This window comes from Bison bison, unplaced genomic scaffold, assembly GCF_000754665.1.
Source record: "Bison bison bison isolate TAMUID 2011002044 unplaced genomic scaffold, Bison_UMD1.0 scf7180017864299, whole genome shotgun sequence".
Classification (NCBI taxonomy): domain Eukaryota; kingdom Metazoa; phylum Chordata; class Mammalia; order Artiodactyla; family Bovidae; genus Bison; species Bison bison.
The window spans coordinates 2,795,837-2,819,628 of record NW_011494871.1 but is presented as its reverse complement, the minus strand read 5'-3'; the positions used below and the strand labels follow the sequence as shown (position 1 = coordinate 2,819,628).

Below are 23,792 nucleotides of genomic sequence, written 5' to 3'. Positions count from 1 at the left end.
ATAAGAATTGATATGCTAAAAAAAATTCCAGTAGAAAAATAACCCAGGAAAAGTAAGTTGCATTAGAAAAGAGACGAACATGATACACTACTTCACTAATTCATCCCAAAGCAAGTGAGTTAAATATCCATCTACAAGAGAGTTCAGAGAGATCTCTTCTAACTCTAGTTTAGAAACATAGTTGCTGCTGCTGCTAAGTCGCTTCAGTCGTGTCCGACTCTGTGCAACCCCATAGATGGCAGCCCACCAGGCGTCCCCGTCCCTGGGATTCTCCAGGCAAGAACACTGGAGTGGGTTGCCATTTCCTTCTCCAATGCATGAAAGTGAGAAGTGAAAGCGAAGTCGCTTAGTCGTGTCCGACTCTTATCGACCCCATGGACTGCAGCCTACCAAACTCCTCCATCCATGAAATTTTCCAGGCAAGAGTACTGGAGTGGGGTGCCATAGAAACATGGTGGAAACCACCAAAAGAATTAAAAAACAGTGGTTGTCTTTGGTGAAGTAGAATGGTAGAGATGAGGCTGGAGGTACTGATTTTCATGCTAAGCTTCTACAGCATTTGAACTTTTAACTACCTTCATGTATTGCTTTATTAATAAACATTTTAAATAAGAATAGTACCCAGATGTAACTGTCAAGGGACTATCGGTTCTTCTGTTTTAAGCTAATTTCAGGAATGGTCGCATATAAGGAGCTGCTTACTAGAACATGAAATCAGGCTGAAGACCTAAGTTATTCACATAGCACCTCCCAGCAAAAAAAACTCTATTGACACTCATCTCTGACAATGATTGCTATGGTCACTCTCTTCTGCCGGCAGCTTCTGGGCCCCTGGTGAGGGATAAAAGAAAGGGATTTCTAACCTGCCCTCCATGAGCCTAATGAGGAGTAGACATCAGCCCAGAAACCCAGGTACAAGGTGTTTTTCCACCCGTCCCTTTGAGAAGAGCAGTCTGGCTTTCAAGATGGGAGCCTCCACCCTGTAACTCAGACCACAGAAGAAACAAGAGTAAAGTTCCTCCCCCTTAAATGGAAATCATTTATTCTGGAGAGTACTGAGCTCTTCCTCAGTTCCCTTGCTTCCTGTCATCCTCTGCCAAGTTCCTAGAACATCTTTCTTTTTCTCAAACCACATCCTTCTCTTCTGAGCCAACAGCCCAAGGGGTCATCTTCCCTGCAAACTTTTCCCTATGCATGCCTTCCCAACACAATCACTTAAGCTGCGTGTGTGAGTTGGGGGGGCGGGTGTTGGCGGTGAGGGCGGGTGGCGGGGGGGAGAGAGATAAAGCAATTCCCTCTTAGCGGTGGGCTCTATGAGCCACATCAAAGACCCACTCCCTTAACCACCTGTGCTTGCCTTGCAGGTGGAGAACTCAACGCACCCCGCACACCAGCAACGCAGCGCCCTCTGCTGGCTGATCATCACAGCGACGTTTCTGCCGGTAAACTTCACTGCTCCATCCAGCCTGAGCCAGACCTGGGTCCTCAGTCATTTCCTAACAAAGCCTCAGAGGACCAATATTTAATGAAGAACGTTCGTGTTTTATTTAATTTTAATAGTTTGTCCATGTAAATTCACTGGAGAAGTCTCTGGAGAGTTCCTTGGACAGTAAGGTGATCAAACCAGTCAATCCTAAAGGATATCAACCCTGAGTAAATCACTGCAGACAGTGACTGCAGCCATGAAATTAAAAGACAACTGCTCCTTGGAAGAGGTGAGTGAAAAAGCTGACTTAAAACTCAACATTCAAAAAACTAGGATCATGGCATCCACTCCCATCACCTCATGGCAAATAGATTGGGAAACAATGGAAACAGTGACAGATTTTATTTTCTTGGGCTCCAAAATCACTGCAGATGGTGACTGTAGCCATAAAATTAAGACACTTGCTTCTTGGGAGAAAAGCTATGAAAAACCTAGACAGCATATTAAAAAGCAGAAACATTACTTTGCTGACAAAGGTCCATCTAGTCAAGGCTATGGTTTTTCCAGTGGTCATGTATGGATGTGAGAGTTGGATTATAAGGAAAGCTGAGCACCAAAGAATTGATGCTTTTAAACTGTGGTGTTGGAGAAGACTCTTGAGAGTCCCTTGGACTGCAAGGAGATCCAACCAGTCCATCCTAAAGGAAATCAGTCCTGAATATTCATTGGAAGGACTGATGCTGAAGCTGAAGCTCCAATACTTTGACCACCTGATGCACGAACTGACTCACTGGAAAAGACCCTGATGACCCTGATGTCAGGAAAGATTGAAGGCAGGAGGAGAAGCAGGCAGCGGAGGATGAGGTGGCTGGATGGCATCACCGACTCAATGGACACGAGTTTGAGCAAACCCTGGGAGATCATGTGAAAGACAGGGAAGCCTGGCGTGCTGCAGTCCATGGAGTGGCAAAGGGTCAGAAACGACTGAGCAACTGAACAATTATAATATTTGCTTGCGGCCACTAAATATTTTAAAAATAAACTATTCTAGTTCATTCCTGAATGTGAATTTGTTAGTCGTGTCCAACTCTTTGAGACACTATGGACTGCAGCCCGCCAGGCTCCTCTGTCCATGGGATTTCCCAGGCAGGAATAATGGAGTGGTTTGCCATTTCCTTCTCTAAGGGGTCTTTCTGAACCAGGGATCAAACCTGGGTCTCCTGCATTGCAGGCAGATTCTTTACCATCTGAGCTCTAAGCAATCCTAAAATTTTTTCTCATCTTTTCATTTAATTTACTTATTTAAATATTCAGATCCAGATTTTGTGGGATTGAGAATATGATTTGTATATAATAGGCATACAACTTGAGAATATCAGTTTAAAAAAAAAAACACAAAATTACTAGAACAAAACAAAGTACAAAAATGAATACTTATTTAGAATGAGGGGGGAAAAGAACCACCAAATAATTCATGTAAGCTGGTATATACTACACTAACATCCAGAAAACAATGTTTTTTTAATTAAATATGTGGTATTCTATAAAACTTTTCCCCATATTTCATTGCTTGAATTGATTCTTGCACAACAATTTTGTAAGTTTTTATAGAAAAAAATATAAAAAGAATTCCTTCTTTCCTCTCATATGGTTATTTTTCATTGATCTTTCAGCAATGTTGCTTTCAGCGTCGTAATTCATGAACAGCTGTGCCATGTAAATTTTTACGGTTGGTGTCAAATCGAGAGATATTTCCATCAAATTTCTTCCAGAAATTTGGATGTCGGAGGAAGGTGTCCAAAAGAAAAAACGGGAAGACAGAGGTGACTGCTTTTCAAAACAATTATAAAAATGTCAAAAGCTTCAGATCAGATTTGGTCCTTCTGTTTTCAGTTTTCTGAACACAGATGAAGGTCCTCTGAACACCAGAAAAGCAAAGCTCTTCTAAAAGCCCACAGATACCAGAGTCCCTGCCCCTCAAAAAATGAAAGCAAAGAAACAAACAGAGGCTGAGCCCTCCCTTTTCTCTTGTCACACCCACCTTTCCCATCCATCTCTGCCAAACCAGCCTCCATACCCTCTGCAGCGGTGGTTTGGTTCCCAGGAAACCTAATTAAATATTTATTCATGTTTCAACCCTCTGCAGTGGCAGGAAAGTCAAAGCTTCCCCCACCCACAAAGCCCTCTACCACACCCAGAAGTCACTGCCTCAGAGCCAGGCTGGTCTCTTTACTTCATTTCAGCTTTCTTTTTCAACAAAGGTTTAAAAAACAGTAATGCATGTTACTCCAGGAAGCAAAGCCCAGCAGACCCTCCACTGTGCAGTGACCCACGTGTCCCCCTGGGTTCTCTGGGCCCCTCTGGAAGGGACAGCTCCCTCCCCAGCCTCCAGGGCCCTGCTCCTGCCCCTCCCACTCCCCACAAGCCCCGCCCCTTTCCTCCGAGGCTGTGCCCCGCCCTCTGCCACGCCCTCTGCCACGCGGGTAACTAGACTTGTTTCACCGGGGATCTCCAGCTCACCAGCTGCCCCAGCTCCTCAGGCTCCGCCCTCCCCATACTCTCTTGGGAATGGATGGCTCTCCCATCCTGTCAAGTCCACGGTCGGCCCCTTAACCCCCAGTGCCTCCTCCAGGACTTGGTACCATCAGAAGTGCCAACATCTGATGTATACCATCCTCTCCTCTCCCTCACTGCTTAAAACTCTGCAGCAAGATCTATTTTGATGTAAAATCCCTTCAGAGCTTCTCCCCTTCATCAACCTCTCTTCATCGACTTATCTCAGAGGAAGGGGTTCCTGCACACCTCCCTCCCCAGAGGGCCTCTTCCCTGGAGACCACCTTCCCTCCTTCACTGATGGGCACTTAGATGGGACCCTCTCTTGCTCAACGTCCTTGAGCATCTGTCCATTCACTTCCATGTCCACCTCCAGCCCTGACCTCTACCACAAAAGCCCTCCTTGGACCAGCATGTTCTCTTCTGGATTCACCTGCCTGCCCATCCCAGACCTGCCAGGCCAGCGCTGATGGTCCAAGCTGACGGCTCCGCCTCCCATTACCCACTTGGTTAGTACTTTCATGATGAGCGTCAGCAACCACGCTTGAGAGTCCAGAAAAAAACAAGAAAGCAAAAACAGACAAAACAAATGGAGAGGTCAAGTGTCTCTCTGTGAGGAGTCTGTCACTTAGAAAAAGTAAAAACTAGTTCACAAGCAACAACACAAACATGAGCAAAAAGAAAGCAAAGGCTGTTCTGTTCCACCAAAATCAAGTCTGACGCCAGAACAATCAGTAAGCATAAAGCAGTGGGCTTCCTAGGTGGCCCAGATGGTAAAAGAATCAACAGGCAATGCCAAGAGACCCAGGTATGATCCCTGGGTCAGGAAGATCCCCTGGAGAAGGGCATGGCAACCCACTCCAGAATTCTTGTCTGAAGAATCCCATGGACAGAGGAGCCTGGCAGGCTACAGTCCATGAGGTCACAAAGAATCGGGAATGACTGAGGAACAAACACTTCAGAAATAGCAATTAGAGCCAAGTCACCACCAGACCAGCATGGTAAATTCTAGGTACTGACACAGTGTGAAACAAGTCAAGCAAAAATCCTGAGCACGTTGACCAAAAAATCTGTGACAGGAGGAGACTGATGATATTATCAGACTAATTGGATAGGTAAGAACATAGAATGTCATGAAAAACAGTGTTCCCCAGCCTTTTTGGCACCAGGAACCAGTTGCGTGGAAGACAATTTTTCCACAGATGGGGGTGAGGGAAGGCTTTGTGATGATTCGAGCACATTACATTTACCAGGCACTTTGTTTCTATTATTAATACATCAGCTCCACCTCAGATCATCAGGCATCAGATCTTGGAGTTTGGGGACCCCTGATGTGAAAGTGTGAACAAAGGAACTCCAGGATCTACAGAGAATCTATTTCCTCCCAAGTGCAAAGGGAGACCTGGGCACACCTCTCTCTCCTAGTCTGAGGGAACAAGAAGGAATCCACAACATGCCCACGGGCCAGCTGCAACGTCTGCCAACAGGCAAGAGAAACCAATCCCGCCCATCTCCAGTGCTAGGGATGGCAGGTGTGGGGGGTCACAGCAGAAACAGGTTCACAGGTCACACCAAACGTGTTCCCCCAGTGCCAGGCCACAGGTTCTGCATCGAGTCGCCACAGATCACAGGTGAAACAGACCTTGAAAGATCTCCTTTCAGCCCCTCATTTAACACAGGAGGAGACTAAGGCCCGGAAGACAGAGTGCTGTGGCCAACTATACCTGCCCAGGTGCAGGAGATGGGGTCCACGGTCAAGGGCAGCGAGAGACCAGGATCGGGCCAGCCTGCATCCGGTGGGTCACACACCCAGAGGACGCGAGGTATAACAATCCCCTCCTCTGTGTTGCAAAATTACTTTCAGTAACAATCATAAAATTAAAACATACAAAACTGACCAGGAAACAGACAGGAAACATTGTCATGATCAAGTTTTATCTAATCATGTCTAATTTTGGTACTAAAATGATAGCACCAAAAAAGCACAGCTATTCATTCAATCATTTTTATATCTACATGGCAGCTTGAACTTGGATCCTTCGGTTACAGGCTGCTACAATATTTACATCCATAATTGTCAAGTAACTCACAGGTGAAATTTAACTGGAATGTCTGCAAAAAATGCAATTTGGACAACTACTAAATCATACCACTAATGTAAGGTTTCTGTTTTTCTTGATTTGGTCTCCAAATTTTCAAACAATGAATAATTATGAAAAAGTCTCAACTGTAAGATTTTTATTAATTTAGTCTGTATGCAGTAGATGGGGGCCAGAGGGTTGCCTGGGACTGCCCCTAGTTGATCCCCCATGTCAAAGATAATAAAGTAATAAAAAAAAAAAATGTGCTAGCCTGGAACACATATGTGCATGCATTTTACACATATATTGGGTTAGCCAAAAAAGTTCATTCAGATTTTTCTATAATATCTACGGAAAAGCCAAAACAAACTTTTTGGCCAACCCAGCCCAATACAATCTTTAAAACTAAATAATCATCACTGCAAGAGAGTCCAAAATGCAGTACTTGCGTACAGTCTCAAAAATGACAAAATGATCTCTGTTCGTTTCCAAGGCAAACCGTTCAATATCACAGTAATCCAAGTCTATGCCCTGACCAGTAATGCTGAAGAAGCTGAAGTTGAATGGCTCTATGATAACCTACAAGATTTTCTAGAACTAACACACCAAAAAAAAAAAAAAAAGATGTCCTTTTCATCATAGGGGACTGGAATGCAAAAGTAGGAAGTCAAGAGATACCTGGAGTAACAGGCAAATTTGGGCTTGGAGTACAAAATGAAGCAGGGCAAAAGCTAACAGAGTTTTGCCAAGAGAATGCACTGATCATAGCAAACACCCTATTCCAACAGCACAAAAGACAAGACATGGACATCACCAGATGGTCAGTATCGAAATCAGATTGATTATATTCTTTGCAGCCAAAGATGGAGAAGCAAAAACAAGACCAGGAGCTGACTGTGGCTCAGATCATGAACTTCTTATTGCCAAATTCAGACTGAAACTGAAGAAAGTAGGGAAAACCACTAGACCATTCAGGTATGACCTGAATCAAATCCCTTACGATTACACAGTGGAAGTGACAAATAGGTTCAAGGGATTAGATCTGTTAGACAGAGTGCTTGAAGAATTATGGATGGAGGTTCGTGACATTGTACAGGAGGTGGTGATGGAGACCATCCCCAAGAGAAACAAATGCAAAAAAGCAAAATGGCTGTCTGAGAAGGCCTTACAAATAGCTATGAAGAGAAGTGAAAAGCAAAGGAGAAAAGTAAAGATATACCCATTTGAATGCAGAGTTCCAAAGAATAGCAAGGAGAGATAAGAAAGCCTTCCTCAGTGATCAATGCAAAGAAATAGAGGAAAACAATAGAATGGGAAAGACTGGAGATCTCTTCAATAAAATTAGACATACTAAGGGAACATTTCATGCAAAGATGGGCTCACTAAAGGATATAAATGGTATGGATCTAAGAGAAGCAGAAGATATTAAGAAGAGGTGGCAAGAATATACAGAAGAACTGTACAAAAAAGATCTTCACGACCCAGATAATCACAATGGTGTGATCACTGACCTAGAGCCAGACATCCTGGAGTTGAAGTCAAGTGGGCCTTAGGAAGCATCACTACAAATAAAGCAAGTGGAGGTGATGGAATTCCAGTTGAGCTATTTCAAATCCTAAAAAGTGATGCTGTGAAAGTGCTGCACTCAATATGCCAGCAAATTTGGAAAACTCAGCAGTGGCCACAGGACTGGAAAAGGTCAGTTTTCATTCCAATCCCAAATAAGGCAATGCCAAAGAATGCTCAAACTACCGCACAATTGCACTCATCTCACATGCTAGTAAGTAATGCTCAAAATTCTCCAAGCCAGAACTTCCAGATGTTCAAGCTGGATTTAGAAAAGGCAGAGGAACCAGAGATCAAATTGCCAACATCCGTTGGATCATCGAGAAAGCAAGAGAGTTCCAGAAAAACATCTACTTCTGCTTTATTGACTATGCCAAAGCCTTTGACTGTGTGCATCACATTAAACTGTGGAAAATACTTAGAGAGATGGGAATACCAGACCACCTGACCTGCCTCTTGAGAAATGTGTATGCAGGTCAAGAAGCAACAGTTAGAACTGGACATGGAACAACAGACTGGTTCCAAAATGGGAAAGGAATGCCTCAAGGCTGTATATTGTCACCCGGCTCATTTAACTTATATGCACAGTACATCATGAGAAGTGCCAAGCTGGATGAAGCACAACCTGCAATCAAGACTGCTGGGAGAAATATCAATAACCTCAGATACACATACGACACCACCCTTATGGCAGAAAGTGAAGAAGAACTAAAGAGTCTCTTGATGAAAGTAAGAGGTGAGTGAAAAAGCTGACTTAAAACTCAACATTCAAAAAGCTAAGATCATGGCATCCAGTCCCATCACTTCATGGCAAATTGCCGGGAGCCGGCATATTGCATATTGAGTGCATATTGCATATTGAGTGCAGCACTTTCCACAGCATCATCTTTCAGGATCTGGAATAGCTCAACTGGAATTCTATCACTGCTGGGAGCAAGTGAGGAACTCCGCCCATGACAAAGGTCATGAGGAAGGAGGCTCGGCATACGCAAAGGTGGGATCGAACCTCAGGAGTCCCCCTGGAAATTCTCGAGCATTTACACCCAAAACCAGAGTCTGCCTACTTTCTGCTTTGTGCTCTCACCTACACCTCTGACTTTACGGGGGGCTGTCCCCCACTACCTCTCTGAAAAAAGTTAGCTTACAGCTCCAGTTAATAATTCCTGGGTGTGACAGTGTTTCAACCTACAAACTCCTTTGGAAGTCCTCTAGCCTGCCTGAATAGGTTTTTCCGGCCACGTGTGATTGTTCAGAGCCTCCCAACTGTGAGAGGCAGGAGATGTTCTAAACTGTCTAAATACAGATTCCTTTGAGTAGTTAAAAGATTGATTAGAAATTGTATTGGTGAAGGGTTTTTTACTTGTTGGGCCAATGTTTGCTGCCAAGTTTCCATATCCCTTACCTTCTATGTCCCTGGCAGTGTATTAATATAATTGGTGTAAGTAGTAGCTTTAATGTTTGTAACCTTGGACCCTTGAGTTAATTCTTTTTCTTTTTATAGCCCACCACACCTTTGCTCTGTAGGAATGCAACTTTATCTAATGCTTTTGGAGGGTGGCTCCTGACCAATCACCTTTAGAAAAAAATAAGTTTTCTGAAGAAAGGGTCTTAAAATGTTAACAGGCCTCCGGGCCAGAAGATGATGCAAATCACCTAAGCTTTTGGAAAATAAAGTGCGGGCCTTGTTCACCGAAACTTGGTCTCACCATGTCGTTCTTTCTCTTACCTTCTGGCTGAATTATTTAGCCTCTTTTCTACACTGAATTTCCTCACTGAGCTATCCTTATTTCAGCCTCTTTTCTCCACTGAATTTCCTCACTGAGCTATCCTCATTTTATTACTCTTTATATCCTTAATTAACGTTTAATTAAGCAGTTGTTTCCTGATCTTCGCCTACGCCGTCTCTCCTTCGAATACCCTGGATCAGCCGGGGCTGGTCCCCGGCAGCAAATAGATTGGGCAACAATGGAAACAGTGACAGATTTTATTTTCTTGGGCTCCAAAATCACTGCAGATGGTGATTGCAGCCAAAAATTAAGATGTTTGCTCCTTGGAAGAAAAGCTATGACCAACCTAGACAGCATATTAAAAAGCAGAGACATTCCTTTGCCAACAAAGGTCTGTCTAGTCAAAGCTATGGTTTTTCCAGTAGTCACATATGGATGTGAGAGTTGGACTATAAGGAAAGCTGAGCACCAAAGAATTGATGCTTTTGAACTGTGGTGTTGGAGAAGACTCTTGAGAGTCGCTTGGACTGCAAGGAGATCCAACCAGTCCATCCTAAAGGAAATCAGTCCTGAATATTCATTGGAAGGACTGATGCTGAAGCTGAAGCTTCATTACTTTGGCCACCTGATGCAAAGAACAGACTGATTGGAAAAGACCCTGGTGCTGGGAAAGATTGAAGGCAGGAGGAGAAGCAGATGACAGAGGATGAGATGGTTGGATGGTATCACCGACTTGATGGACATGAGTTTGAGCAAGCTCCAGGAGTTGGTGATGGACCGGGAAGCCTGCCATGCTGCTTCCCGGTCGCAAAGAGTCGGACATGACTGAGTGACTGAACTGATTTGAACCTAATCATCCCTGCAATTGTTTAGACCTTAGTTCAACTGAAGACTTCTTCAGGAAGGAGTATTTTTATTGCCAACACTGCTGACCACTGCTGGTGCACGAGCCAATGCATAGCAGACAGACTTTTAGTTGGTTTTACTGCTTGCATTTCAGGCAGATGGCTCCTTAGTCCTCCATGGACTGTGAGGCTCAGGTGAGATACAGACCCTTTCCTTGCATGTCTTCCTGTGAAGTGGGGACCCCAGCTCCACCTTGCCCACCCTTCCCACCCAGCCTCTGCTTGGGGTGAAGGCTTGGACGTGGGAACCTGGCCCCCTTGCCTGTGCAGAGTCTGTACCCCAAGGAGAGCCTAAGAGGAAGGTGCCATGGGAACAAAAGTTACAAATGCCAGGAAGGCTGATCTGAGTCTCCAGTTCCTAGAACTCCTCTGCTAAGGGGCTGGGGTTGTGAGCCAGAAAGCAGAGGGCAACTAGCTCTGGGGGGTTGATTCTGCTTGATAAGCAGTTAGGTAGGACTCAGGTGTGGACAACACATGTGGTCCCTCAGTCGTCACTTGCACATAAGCCCGTCCAAAAAACTAAAGCAAAAAAAAAAAAAAAAAGGAGCGGGGAGAGACTAGTCACAGATGTCTTGCTTTACCCTCATATCCCCAGTGGCAGCTCAAGGACTGGTACACTAGGGACTAAAAATAAATTTGTCGAATGAACACATTTTAAACTTTGAAGGACAGAAATGACTAAGGATGCCAGCGATCACATTAAATCCCAAAGCCACCCACCCTGGAGAGCAAATATCAATCTGTTAAGTTTGAAGAACTGATATGAAAAGCATTTAACTCAGCACACCTCCCACCTTTCAAGAGTACTTCATAAATAAAAGCAAAACATCAAAACCACATAAAACATCAATTTCCAAGGTTTAAGTAATTGCTTTGGGGGTTCAGCTCTGTTCAATAAGCAATTAAATAGAAAGGGAAATCTTAGAACAATGTGTGAAGCCAATTCCTATTTTCTGCTCAGTTCCGACCTTCACCTGTGGAGCAAAGTCAGTCAGCAAGGACTTCCAGCTTCCGACTGGCCAGCATGGGGACTGGGTCCTGGGGAGGATGCTGGGTAAAGTGGATAGACTTTGCCATCAAGGATGATACAGAGGAGCTGGGGAGTCAGCCATAACAACAGATGTGATGCACCCAGCCAGCTAAGTCCCCAACAGAGAAGTCAGTGCAGCGCTGTGGGGCTGAGAGGGGCTGGACTTGCCAAGGAGGGTGGGAGGATGTGAAACAAGAAAGACAGGCTTCCGTGATATGAAACCCTCCTGGGATAAACCATAATGAAAAGAACATGGGACAAGAATACATATTTTCTATTCTGCAGGATAGGGTGAAAATGAAACCACCTTCAAAATCACCAAGTGCTAGTTTCCAGCAGAAATCAGAGCCCCGCGCTTTCTTATGCAATATAAGGTTATTTATTTATTTATTTATTTTGGGGTGATATATATCTCCTGGTCTCCCCAGCTATACAACAGGAAATGAGAAGCACAGTACAGCCTGTGGATTGCAAGCATGATAACAAGAAATTGAGGGCAAAAAAGTGACCACTGGCACTGATGCCATTTTGCAAAGATTTCACAAAAATGTATTTCATCATTTATGGGCTACATAAGCCTGGCAAAAAGATTTCAGAGACAATTCACTTTTAAAAAACAATTTATGGACGTAGAGTTGATTTACAATGATGTGTTAATTTCTGCTATAAAGCAGAGTGATTCAGTTACATATATTATTTTACATATTCTTTTCCATTATGGTTTATCACAGGATACTGAATATCCTGTGATATTCAGTTCCCTGTGCTGTACAGTAGGACCTTGTGGATTATCTATTCTGTACATAATGGTTTGCATCTCCAATCCCAAACTCCCAATACATTCCTCACCCACCCTCACCCCCTTTGTCAGAGGCTATCTTCAAAGTCTTGCTAGGCAGAGAATACATCTTAGACGTTATGACAAAGCTCACTTAACCACTACTCTGCTCAGTATGTCATAAACATTATTCCAGGGACGTTTGTGAATCCATTTTTAGGCTAATTTTTTAAACAGCCCATGTATTTCAAAAAGTAAACAGGACATGAGTTTCTCAAAAACCCTAGACATTCTTATGGTGTTCATTTTTTCTAATCACAATACCTCAAAACACCAAAATTCCTGAGGTCCCTTACCAAAGCAGTTCAAAAGAACGGGTGATGCATAATCAATCTGTCTTCAACCACTGTGGGAAAAAACATATTTGGCTGTGAAGAATGCTAAGTCAGTATCTTCGGACTATTTACATAGAAGGGATTATGAATTAAGATCAAAGTCCGCTAACTTTCTTATAAAGCAATCCACTGTTCCAAAATCCTTAGACGTCATGCGTTGATTTCTGTAAAACATTTATTTTACTTGATGGCAAACACCAGCACTGTATTAAAAAACAGTTTCTTGTCTAGTTAAGTGTATGACATGTGAAACAAACCTTTGCAGCATTATATTGTGTCCATGAACCGTCCAAAGAAAGACTATCAAATGGACCACAAAAGTCAAAATACATTGTCCTCAGAAACTGGAATTAGAAACATGAATAAATGGTCAGCAGCTGATTAACATCAAACTTTCTCACCATGTCCTCAAAGTTCAACATGAGCATGCAGTTTTATTAGAGTTTTCAGGTACAGTTTTAAGGGCAAAAATATGGTAGCCAACTTCTCCAACCCTTCTGCCTTATCCAACAGGTGTTCAAATGTAGGCAAATGAGTTACAAGTACTAAGTGAGAGTTTCTGGTGTGGGAAACGGGTATGCCTAGACACACATTTACACAGAATGGAGGAAGGAGACTGGTTAAGACAACAGAAGGAAGGTCCCATGTTGTTATCTTTGCCTTGGAGTTTCCTGACTTCTCAATATTGACAATATTTGGCTTATAAACATAGCTGACTCATGTCAAGACCTCCATATAGAGAATAACTGTATACACATACATACACACACACACACCTTCCTGTCCTTAAAATTATTTATCCTGAAACATCTAAGGAAACAGAATGAATAAAATGTTACTGAAATCCCAGCAGCAGTGAAATCCTGTGACAGCTGACAGGCAAAAAAAGAACACTGAGAGAAGTCCATGTTTCTGTCTGCCCTGGCCATGCTTGTTTTATGAAATACTTCAATTTATTCTGATATATCAATACTAGAATGATTAATGAACTCTAATTTGTAACGGCAACATTAAAAATTCAGGCTTAACTATTCTAACAGAGATGGAATATTAAGGAAGTAAGGATATACTACTCAGTCGACAGCGTTCCTCTTTTCAAGCAAAGAGCTCTATTTTTAAACTGTCAGAGCTTGGTAACACATTTCATATGCTAGACAATACTTTCAAAGCCTCCACCCTTTGCAGGAGCAGAATTAAAGAAGGAATTTTTTGATTCCTTAAATTATCCAATTTAAGGAATATTCCCTTATGTAACTGAGTCAGGCAGAAGGGTCTGAGACAGAAAGGATCACTGTCACTTGTTCCTTTAAAAACTTTCCTGGCTACAGCTAACCCTCCTCTGGAGCCTGGCCCTTCCAGGCACCTCAAGTATCATCCACATGGTTTCTGGAAAAGCACACACGTGGCTCATAGACCTTCTGCCCTTCCAACATCAACTGCTACTCACCTCCAACCCAGCTCACTGGTCACCCGCAGGCAGCTTTCCCCCACCCCTCAGAGCCACAGGCCACCCCCTAGCCCACCCCCATCATACATCACTCCTGATAGAAGGGGGCTCACACCCTCCCTCATACAGACCAACGCAGGCCTGGAAGCGGAGCTCAAATCTCCCTTCTGTGATCAGTCTATGGCTGTTTAGGCTGACTGGGCAGGACAGGTTTTCCCCAAGAAAGAGAATCTAAAGCAGATGGTTCCACCGGGGAGTGCGGGAGGAAGTTTTACAGCTTATATGTACATGCGCCTCCAAAAAGTACGCTTTACTAACATTTACTGAATGTGTTGACACTGGTACCCGAGCTGTAAGGGGAGCACCATAACAGTGTGGGTGGGGTGCTGTGGACTGAACTGTGTCCCCTGAATCCACAGGTCCACGCCCTCATCCTTGGTAGATGGGGCCATTGAGAGGTGATGACATTGAGATGAGGTCAGGAGGCTGAGCCCTCATATGTGACTGCTGCCTGCCCAGGAAGAGACACCAGAAAGCCTGGTCTCTCTCGCTCCTCACCATGTGAGAAGGAGGCTGTCTGCAAGCCAGGAAGAGGGTCCTCACCAGACCTGACCCTGATGGCCCCCTCATCTTGGACTTCCAGCCGCTAGAACTGTGAGCAAATGCATCTCTGAGGTGTAAGCCCCCAGTCTACAGTGTTCTGTCACGATGGCCGAGACGACTTAAGACGGGGAGTAACGGAGGGGCCCTCCCTGGCTGTTCTCTCTGCTTATCACGACATGTTTCCGTTTCTGTGTCCAGCTAGTTACACTGATGATTAATTTACCTCATTTCAACCCAACCAACCCTCCGAAAAAGAACAAGGGGCTTAAGACGGATGCAATGAAGCAAACTGCAGACTGAAGATGATAAACTAATGACAAGCCCACAGACAGCAGGACTGGCACTTCCAGGAAAGAAAAGCCCTTCAAAATCATGTTTCCAGGTTGTGTCAGGATAATTTAATCAAATCTGATAAATCAGCCCAAAGTATTCAAAAATCAAGAAAGTTACCAACAATATGGACTGACACCCACAATTCTTAACCAAGAAATCTTGGTCAATACATACTGGGTCTTCAGACAAGAACTGTAACACATATCAAGTCAAGTGTTAGTCACTCAGTCATGTCCAACTCTTTTGCGACTACATGGGCAGCCAGCCACCAGGCTCTTCTGTCCATGGGATTTTCCAGGCAACACTGGAGTGGGTTGCCATTTTCTTCTCCAGAGGATCTTCCTGACCCAGGGATTGAACCTGGATCTCCTGCATTGCAGGTGGATTCTTTACCACTGTGCCACCAGGGAAGCCTGGTAACACATATAGACAGATAGTTAAATAGACATAGTACAGGTTCATGGTAAAAAGTTTTACTGATGGGCCATGTGATCAGAAAAGTGTGGAGATCACTGATACAGATGCAGAGCTGATGTGAGAGAGGGAGGGTCCCTCCCCCAGATGTCATCCTACCTCAGGCAGGTCTGAAAGCCCGAGCCAGCCAACACTCCAGGAGCTTGTGGAGGATGAACACCGAGGATACAGATAATAATTTCTCCAAAGGACAAACCACAGCATCCCAAGGTCAGTCCCAAATCCCTCCCTAATTACATCTAATAATCCGCCTGCAATGTGGGAGACCTGGGTTCAATCCCTGGGTTGGAAAGATACTTGGAGGAGGGCATGGCAACCCACTCCAGTATCCTTGCCTGGAGAATCCCATGGACAGAGGAGCCTGGAGTCCAACACGACTGAGCGACTAACCACAGCACAGCACAAGGGTAGCTAAAAGCCTACAGTCTGAGTTGTGATGAGGCTTTCATTTAGCAGAAAAGGGTAGATCAGCATTTAAATTATCAAACCCAACCTCACAATTTCAGGAAATTTCTCTGCAGTGGTCAGCCCTCGCCTTTTGTTCTCCAGAAGCATTGTCCCTCTTGAAAGGGCTGCTGATTGGCATTTCTGAGTAAGCTTCTGCTGTCTATTGAGTGACTCAACCAGAAGCAGTAGAATGAACACTTAGAGGCTACTTTCTAGATCACTACACAAAAGCTCATAAGACTGAACTCTGCATCATTTTCTGTAGCCCACAGTTCTACTTTTTCAACTTCAACACAGTTAGATCGGACGTTATGGAAACAAACTCCAGTACTGCCAGTTAAGGGGATGCTGTCTCCCTGTCTGGTCAGCATCATGATAAATGTGTGAAGATAGGAGTCCAGTCTCCCTGACTACCTCCCCTTCAAACACACAGCTCTCTCCAATAAGGACCCAACACTTCCCATAGCATCCAACAGAAAGATGAGAGTTGAGCATTTCATTCCTAATCTTCCAGACAGTTCTTGTTAATTTTTAATATATTTTTATCTTGAGATAAGTTTATAGTCACAGAAGTTACAAATATAGTACAGAGCTGCCATAAACCTTCACCCTGCCCCCATGTCAGTATCTTCAATCACCACAGTATAATCTAGATAAAATTAGATCAAAACTAATATAATGGCATCAGCATAAGAATACCCCAAATTACAAAGTTCAAGTTCACTAGTGTTACATACATTTAATCGAATATTACTCAGTCATAAAAAAGAACAAAATAATGCCATTTATAGAAACATGGATGGACCCAGAGACAATCATACTAAGTCAGAAAGAGAAAGGTAAATACCAGATGATATCACTTATATGTGGAATCTAAAATACAACATAAAATGAACATATCTGTGAAACAGAACAGACTCACAGTCATAGAGAACAGACTCATGGTTGCCAAGGGGGCAGGGGGCAGGGGGAGAGGGGGATGGATTGGGAGTCTGTGATTAGCAGATGCAAACTATTATATATAGAACAGATAAACAACGAGGTCCTACTGTACAGCACAGGGAACTATATTCAATATCCTGAGATAAACCATAATGGAAAAGGACAGGGGAAAGAATGTACGTGTATGTATAACTGAATCACTTTGTTGTACAATAGAAATCAAAACAACCCTGTAAATCGATTATACTTCAATTAAAAAAAAAATTCCAGTGCTTCTTCCAGTGGACCTTTTCTGTTCCAAGATCTGATTTAGAACTGATACTGCATTTAGTTGTCACATCGCCCTAGTCTCCTCCACTTATGTTAATTTTAACTTGCGTTTTTCACAAATCCTGATGCTTCATTCTTTTCATGGGTAAAGATCAGAAGTACTTAAGTTCACAGAGGATGTTAAAAGTTAACAAAATCTGCGATCAGGGACAAGGGGAAATAAGTTAGTGACCAGAACTCAAACCCAGCACCTTTCCCAGTTTTTACAGATCAGAACGGCACAGACGTTTTAGTCTGTGCTTTTAGTTTTGAATATTAAATTCAAAATATGCACCGGGTCTACCCATACAAGGGTCAACTTGATGAAGAAATCACCCGTCAACTCCCCTAGACATCTGCTGTTTCCTTAGAAACAAATACAAAACTGGCCCAAGGCTGACACGATTTTCTGTTTCTAAAAATAATATATTTCAAGAAAGCTCAAGTGTTTGATTACCAAACTATACAATGCCAAAGGCCCTGAGTTTGAATGCTTTTGCCTGCAGAATGCCTCAAAAGCCTTGTCCAGGGGTGCAAACCTGGTAAGAGTTCTAATTACAAGCAGCTTCTGTGGCCTTAATTGCTATTGGCTTGTATAAAGTAAGGATTCTCAGTATACTGTGACATTCATGTTCAGGAAGTATAAGATAGGAGTGCCTGGTTTGGAGACTAGATATATGGCTCTAAGGACTTCCCAGATGGCACCGGTGGTAAAGAACCTGCCTGACAATGCAGGTTAGATGTAAGAGACGTGGGTTTAATCCCTGGGTCTGGAAGATCCCCTGGAGGAGGGCACAGCAACCCACTCCAGTATTCTTGCCTGGAGAATTCCTGACAGAGGTGGGTTGTAGTCCATAGGGCCTCACAGAGTCAGATACAACTGAAGCAACTTAGCCTGCACTCATATGGCTCTAAACTAAAAAACAGTGAATGGTAACTATGTGAAGAGATTAGCTAAACTGTAGCTTTTCACTACATAAATCAAATCTCATTTTGTATGTCTTAAATACATACAATTTTCATTAAAAAATATTTAAAATAAATTAAAAATATATTTATATTGGGGCTTCTCTGATGGTTCAGACGGTAAAGAATCCGCGTGCAATGCAGGAGACCAAGGATCAATCCCTAGGTCCGGAAGATCCCCTGGAGAAGGGAATGACAACCCACCAGTATTTTTACCTGAAGAATCCTATGGACAAAGGACCCTGGCAGGCTACAGTCCATGAGTTCACAAAGAGTCCGACATGACTGGGCAACTAACACTTTCACTTTCTAAATACATATAATCTTCATTAAAAAAATGAGTAAACAGAAAAATAAAAAGAACATTAAATGGAGGAAAATCTTGGTCATTTGAAAGTAGGTAAAAGCAATGCTTTCAACATAATCGACTATTTGGGGTGGGGGGGTGGCTGGTGTTCAGCATTGTATTTACTTTCTTTCCTTGGCCAAATTCTATGTAAATGACAGGAAGATACATGCAAAGGAAGTTGGGATTAACATATATGTACTGCTGCTGCTAAATCGCTTCAGTCGTGTCCGACTCTGTGTGACCCCAGAGATGGCAGCCCACCAGGCTCCCCCGTCCCTGGGATTCTCCAGGCAAGAACACTGGAGTGGGTTGCCATTTCCTTCTCCAATGCATGAAAGTGAAAAGTGAAAGAAGTCGCTCAGTCGTGTCTGACTCTTAGCGACCCCATGGACTGCAGCCCACCAGGCTCCTCCATCCATGGGATTTTCCAGGCAAGAGTACTGGAGTGGGGTGCCACTACCTTCTCCGATATACATACTACGTTATAGGAAATAGATAAATAACAAGGTGCTACGCACAGAGAACTCTCTTCAATACTCTAATAGCCTATATAGAAAAAGAACCTGAAATAGAATAGATATATGTTTCTGTATAGCTCTTTATCAACTATTCTTGATAAGGGTTTTTATATACCTTCACCAATCTTGACAAGGATAACTATCTCAAGTGAGATCTGTAAACCATGGTTCTTAATAAAGCAATCTGTACGTGAATCAAAAGGAAGTTAGAGTTGTTAATAGCATCTTGGTATTCTTTCTCTATTAAACTGTAAGCACTTTCATTGTGAAGACCAGATTCCACTTAAATTCTGCAGCGGTAGCCGCCCAGGGAGAGTCACAGCTCCTTGAAGTCCTCCACGGTCTTAGACCCAGTACCGCATCATCACTTACCACCCCTACTCATGCACAAAGTGCTTTTGAAGATGACTCTGTTCTCTTCACTCCTTAAGACAAAAATATCCTCTCAGACATCAGGATCCCAGCACAACTCTGATGCTACAAGACCTACCACCCCGTACTCAATTCTTTCTGTAAAGGCAAAATTCTATTTCAATCTTATCCTGGCAAAACCAACAGAATATTCACATGAAGTCATTTTCTTTCAATACAAAGGAAGCTAAAGCAATGCAATAGCTTGGCAAAGCTCGATTTGCTGCTTTAATGAAGACTTTTGCTACCTGAAACTCCTACCTGAAGTGAATGACTTATTCAAAACTGAGTATCTATAAACATTCCTAACTTGCTTTGAAGACCTCATTTCAGACACTGGAGAAAACCATTTGATAGCCTTGAAACTCACTGTTTTACATGGTGTGCTGACATTCGCATAAAAAGACTGCACTGAACTTGATGGCATAAACATTGCCCATTCCTTTGACCAATAAATCATGAAGATATTTTCTGGAAAAAAATTTAACTTGAAACATTTAAGATATAGATACATGAAATTAATTATTCTCCATCAAGAATAATGAATACCAAGTTTCTCTAAATATCAAACTTTCTATAAGCATTTAATATTTAACTTAAAATGCTTATCCAGAACAGAAAATCTACAGAGATAGGAAGTAGGTTAGTGGCTGTCTCAAGCATGGAGAGAAAGGGACTAGGATATGACAGCCATAGGAACAGTTTCTTTGAGAAATGACAGAATGTTCTGAAGTGGTGGTGATGTGTGTACTATTCTGAATATACTAAAAGCCACAAAACTGTATCCTTCAAATGAGCAAAATTATATGGTATGTGAATTATCTCTCAATAAACCTGTCCAATTTTAAAGGCGATGGGATTATACACTTCAGAAAAGGAATCTTGTAGAGTAGACATACATATAATCGTACATGTACAGATGTAATAATTACACTGCAAAATCTACTCATTTCTGGATGATGGAAGACAACTACCATCTTCACAGTTAAGGTCCTAGAAAAATCAATCCCTACAAGATCCCCTGGGGGAGAGAATGGCAACTCACTCCAGTACTCTTGCCTGGAGAATCCTACGGACAAAGGAACCTGGTGGGCTACAGTCTATGGGGTCAGAAAGAGTTGGACTGTCTGAAATGACTTAGCACACACACAAGAAAAGACCATGTTATGTGTCTCCATAATTATGATAATCTAAATTCACTGGCTTCAGTAATGGAAAACTTCATCCTACCACAGCTTCAGGTCAAATTAAATGCTGGTGTCAAGTGTCAAGAACAAGATTTAGAGAGACATCTGTTTACATAGCATAGACCCTCCCAGAATTTCAGGAAACAGCTTGGAATTTGAGTCACCACAACTGGCATTCCCCTGGGGCTGTCAAGGCCACAGTCAACCCAGGCAGTGGCCTTCTCACTCCCACTAGCCTGGTGGCACCTCTTCCTTGGACAGACACACCAGTCCAAACGCTAACCCCAGACCATCCATCCCTGCTCTAATGGTACCATCCTGCCCTCACCAACCTCCCCAAACACCCAACCACCATATCCCTTCCTGGCAAACTCCAGTCCCTCTAGTGAAGTCAAAACACCAGCTGCCCAAGAAGGTAGTCAAGAGAGCAACTGTCACCATCACCAGGTTCCTTCCAGGGAGGCCCTGGGATGGGGGAAGATAAGTGAGAGCTGGGGCCCCAGGAAGGCCAGCCTTTGGAAGGGCAGAGTGTCAAATATGCCAGACAACCCCAACACCCGCCTCCACCGATCACGTGGTCCTTCTTCTCAAAAGCCTCCATTTAGATGCCGACCACCTGGGATGACACTCTCTGACCGAGCAAGAAAATCCATCAGTGTTTTCTCAAGGAAAAGCTATTAAGAAAAAGAAATCCTATATCAACTCCCTTTAATGAAAATATCCCTTTCAGTAGCTTTATCAACTTTCAGCAAACATTCATGACCAAGATAAGAAGCCTTATTTTTTTTTAATCAGTATTTTATAAAATGAATGGTCCAGTGCTGAAACAGTGTTGCTCAATATTTTATAAAATCCTTACACCATAATGTCAAGAAGCTTTAAAATCAATTCTTTAATGAACAATGAGTCATATTACCATTAGTAATTCCTAATTAAATACAGTCAAGATAAAGTAAAAATTGGAAGACCATATTCTAGGACAGCAGGCAACACCCCTTAATTTCCAAAAGCCTATTCCATGTATTCTGAAACCGATGCTCACAGCATAAGCCATGAACTGAGAAACTGTATGAACTGTAAGAGTATTTAACTAATTCAATTGTACACTCACATAATAAGGAATGGTTGTGTCTACCTACTTTATTCCTAGCCCACCTATGGTATACTCCCATTTAGCCCTCCCCCACTCCAAAAAGGTACAAATGAAACTGTATAACAAACAGCCACTGGAAATCTCTGATATAAAAATCAGTCTCAAAAGTCAGTGAGTCTTCAGACACACGCAACAAACTTATGGTCACCAAAAGGGAAAGATGGGAGGAGGGATAAATTAGGAGTTTTGGATTAACATATACACCCAACTATATATAGAGAGATAGATAGATCTAACAAGGACCTACTGTATAGCATAGGGAACTATACTCAATATCTTATAATAATCTATGATGGAAAAAAATCTGGAAAAGGATTTATACATATACATGTATACAGAGACCTGTGTGTAGAACTGATTGCTTTGCTGTACACCTGAAACTAACATTGCAAACCAATGATACTTCAATAAAAAATAAATACATAAAATTTTTTTAAATGTCAATGTGAGTCAATTAAAGAACAGGTTGTGAGACCCCATTACCTAGACTTTAAAAAATCTTCACCTTCCATGGGAACTAGAGAATTTAGACAAAAAACAAAAACCCCTATTTCTTTCTCCCAGCTTTAAGTATCCACAAATGAATACTGAAATTAAGAAAATTAATAGGAAGTAGTCAAAAGACTCTTGAGAGTTCCTAGGACTACAAGATCAAACCAATCAATCCTAAAGGAAATCAACCCTGAATATTCACTGTTGCTGAAGCTGAAGCTCCAATACTTTGGCCACTTGATTCGAAGAGCTGACTCATTGGAAAAGACCCTGATGCTGGGAGAGATCAAAGGCAAAAGGAGAAGGGGATGACAGAGAATGAGATGGCTGGATGGCATCACCGACTCAATGGACATGAATCTGAGCAAACTCTAGGAGACAGTGAAGGACAGGGGAGCCTGGTGTGTTGCAGTCCAAGGGGTCGAGAAGAGCCAGATGTGACTTAGCAACTGAACAACAACAAGGCAAAAACACTACTTGAAAACATCTTAGAGTTAGAAACACAGACAAAGTCTGAGGAAATGGAACTAAGCTGTCAATGCAGGATTCCGGATGGTGTAGGTGTGTTTCACAGAGTTGTGGATCCATCACCCCACAATGAAACCCCATGTATATTACGGTCTCTCCTCTTTTCCCAACCTCGTCCTCCACCCTAGAAACCACTAGTCTATCTTTTGTCCCAATGGATTTGCCTCTTCTGGATGCTTCATATAAATGCAATCATACATGAGACCTGTTATGGCTTTTCTCTTAGCACAATGTGTTCAAGGTTAATCCATGCTTTAGTACTACATTCCTCTTTGTGGCCAAATGACATTCCACTATATGGACATGCCACGTTCTATTTATTCATTTGTCAGTTGACAGACACCTGGGTTGTCTCCCCTTTGGGCCACTCTGATGAATCTGCTATGAACATCTGCACCCAGTTTTGTGTGGATGTGTGATTTCCTTTCTCTTGGGTATATACACCTCGAATGGCTGGATCATGTGTAACTTTACATTTAACCTTTTAAGAGACTGCCCAACTGTTTTTCAAAGCAGCCGCACCACTTTTCATTCCCGCCAGCAATGTAGGAGGGGTCCCATTTCTTCCCGTTCTCACCCGCACTTGCTACTGTCTTTTTGATTAGCACTATCGTAGTGGGTGAAGCAGTAACTCATGTGTGCTGCTCTGCATCTTAAACCAAACCCCCTCATCCTTGAATTTTGGCCTCAGTTGTTCTTCCAAGCTACACATTTAAGTAAAATATAGGCCCCAATGGCCATTCTTAAAACCGAAAATAAAGTCAGGATAATCTAACACTTTTAATAAGTGTCACTTCTGCACAATATATGCACCATTATTTTACCCCCAACCCTATGAAACTACAATAACGCCCAACAGCTAGGCCTTTCTGAATAAAGATCTCAGGCTAAGTCCAAGTGCTAAGGCTTCAGAGTGACACAACACACAACAAAGTTTTAGCCCCAGCTTTCAGGAGAGAGCCCTGGCCTGGAATTCAGTTACACACACACACAGTCCTGGCAAACCTGACCCATGGCCTCCCTTCTCTGCACCTGAGCACGCACTTTGGAGCCACTCACAGAACCACATCCTCTGAAGTCCCTCTCAGGGATAAAGTTGTCGAAGCCTGAAAGTTTAATGAAACTTGCAAACATGCCAACTTCCGTGCCTAAAAGATTTAGCTTTGCACAGC

The 23,792-nt window shown here is 42.8% G+C and overlaps 1 protein-coding gene across 1 annotated transcript in view; it reads right to left on the bottom strand.

The window, feature by feature from the left end:
- The window catches only part of ATP8A2 (ATPase, aminophospholipid transporter, class I, type 8A, member 2), a 452,578-nt gene that overhangs the window by 404,431 nt on the left and 24,355 nt on the right, over window positions 1-23,792 (bottom strand). The gene's annotated exons all lie outside the window — the stretch shown is intronic.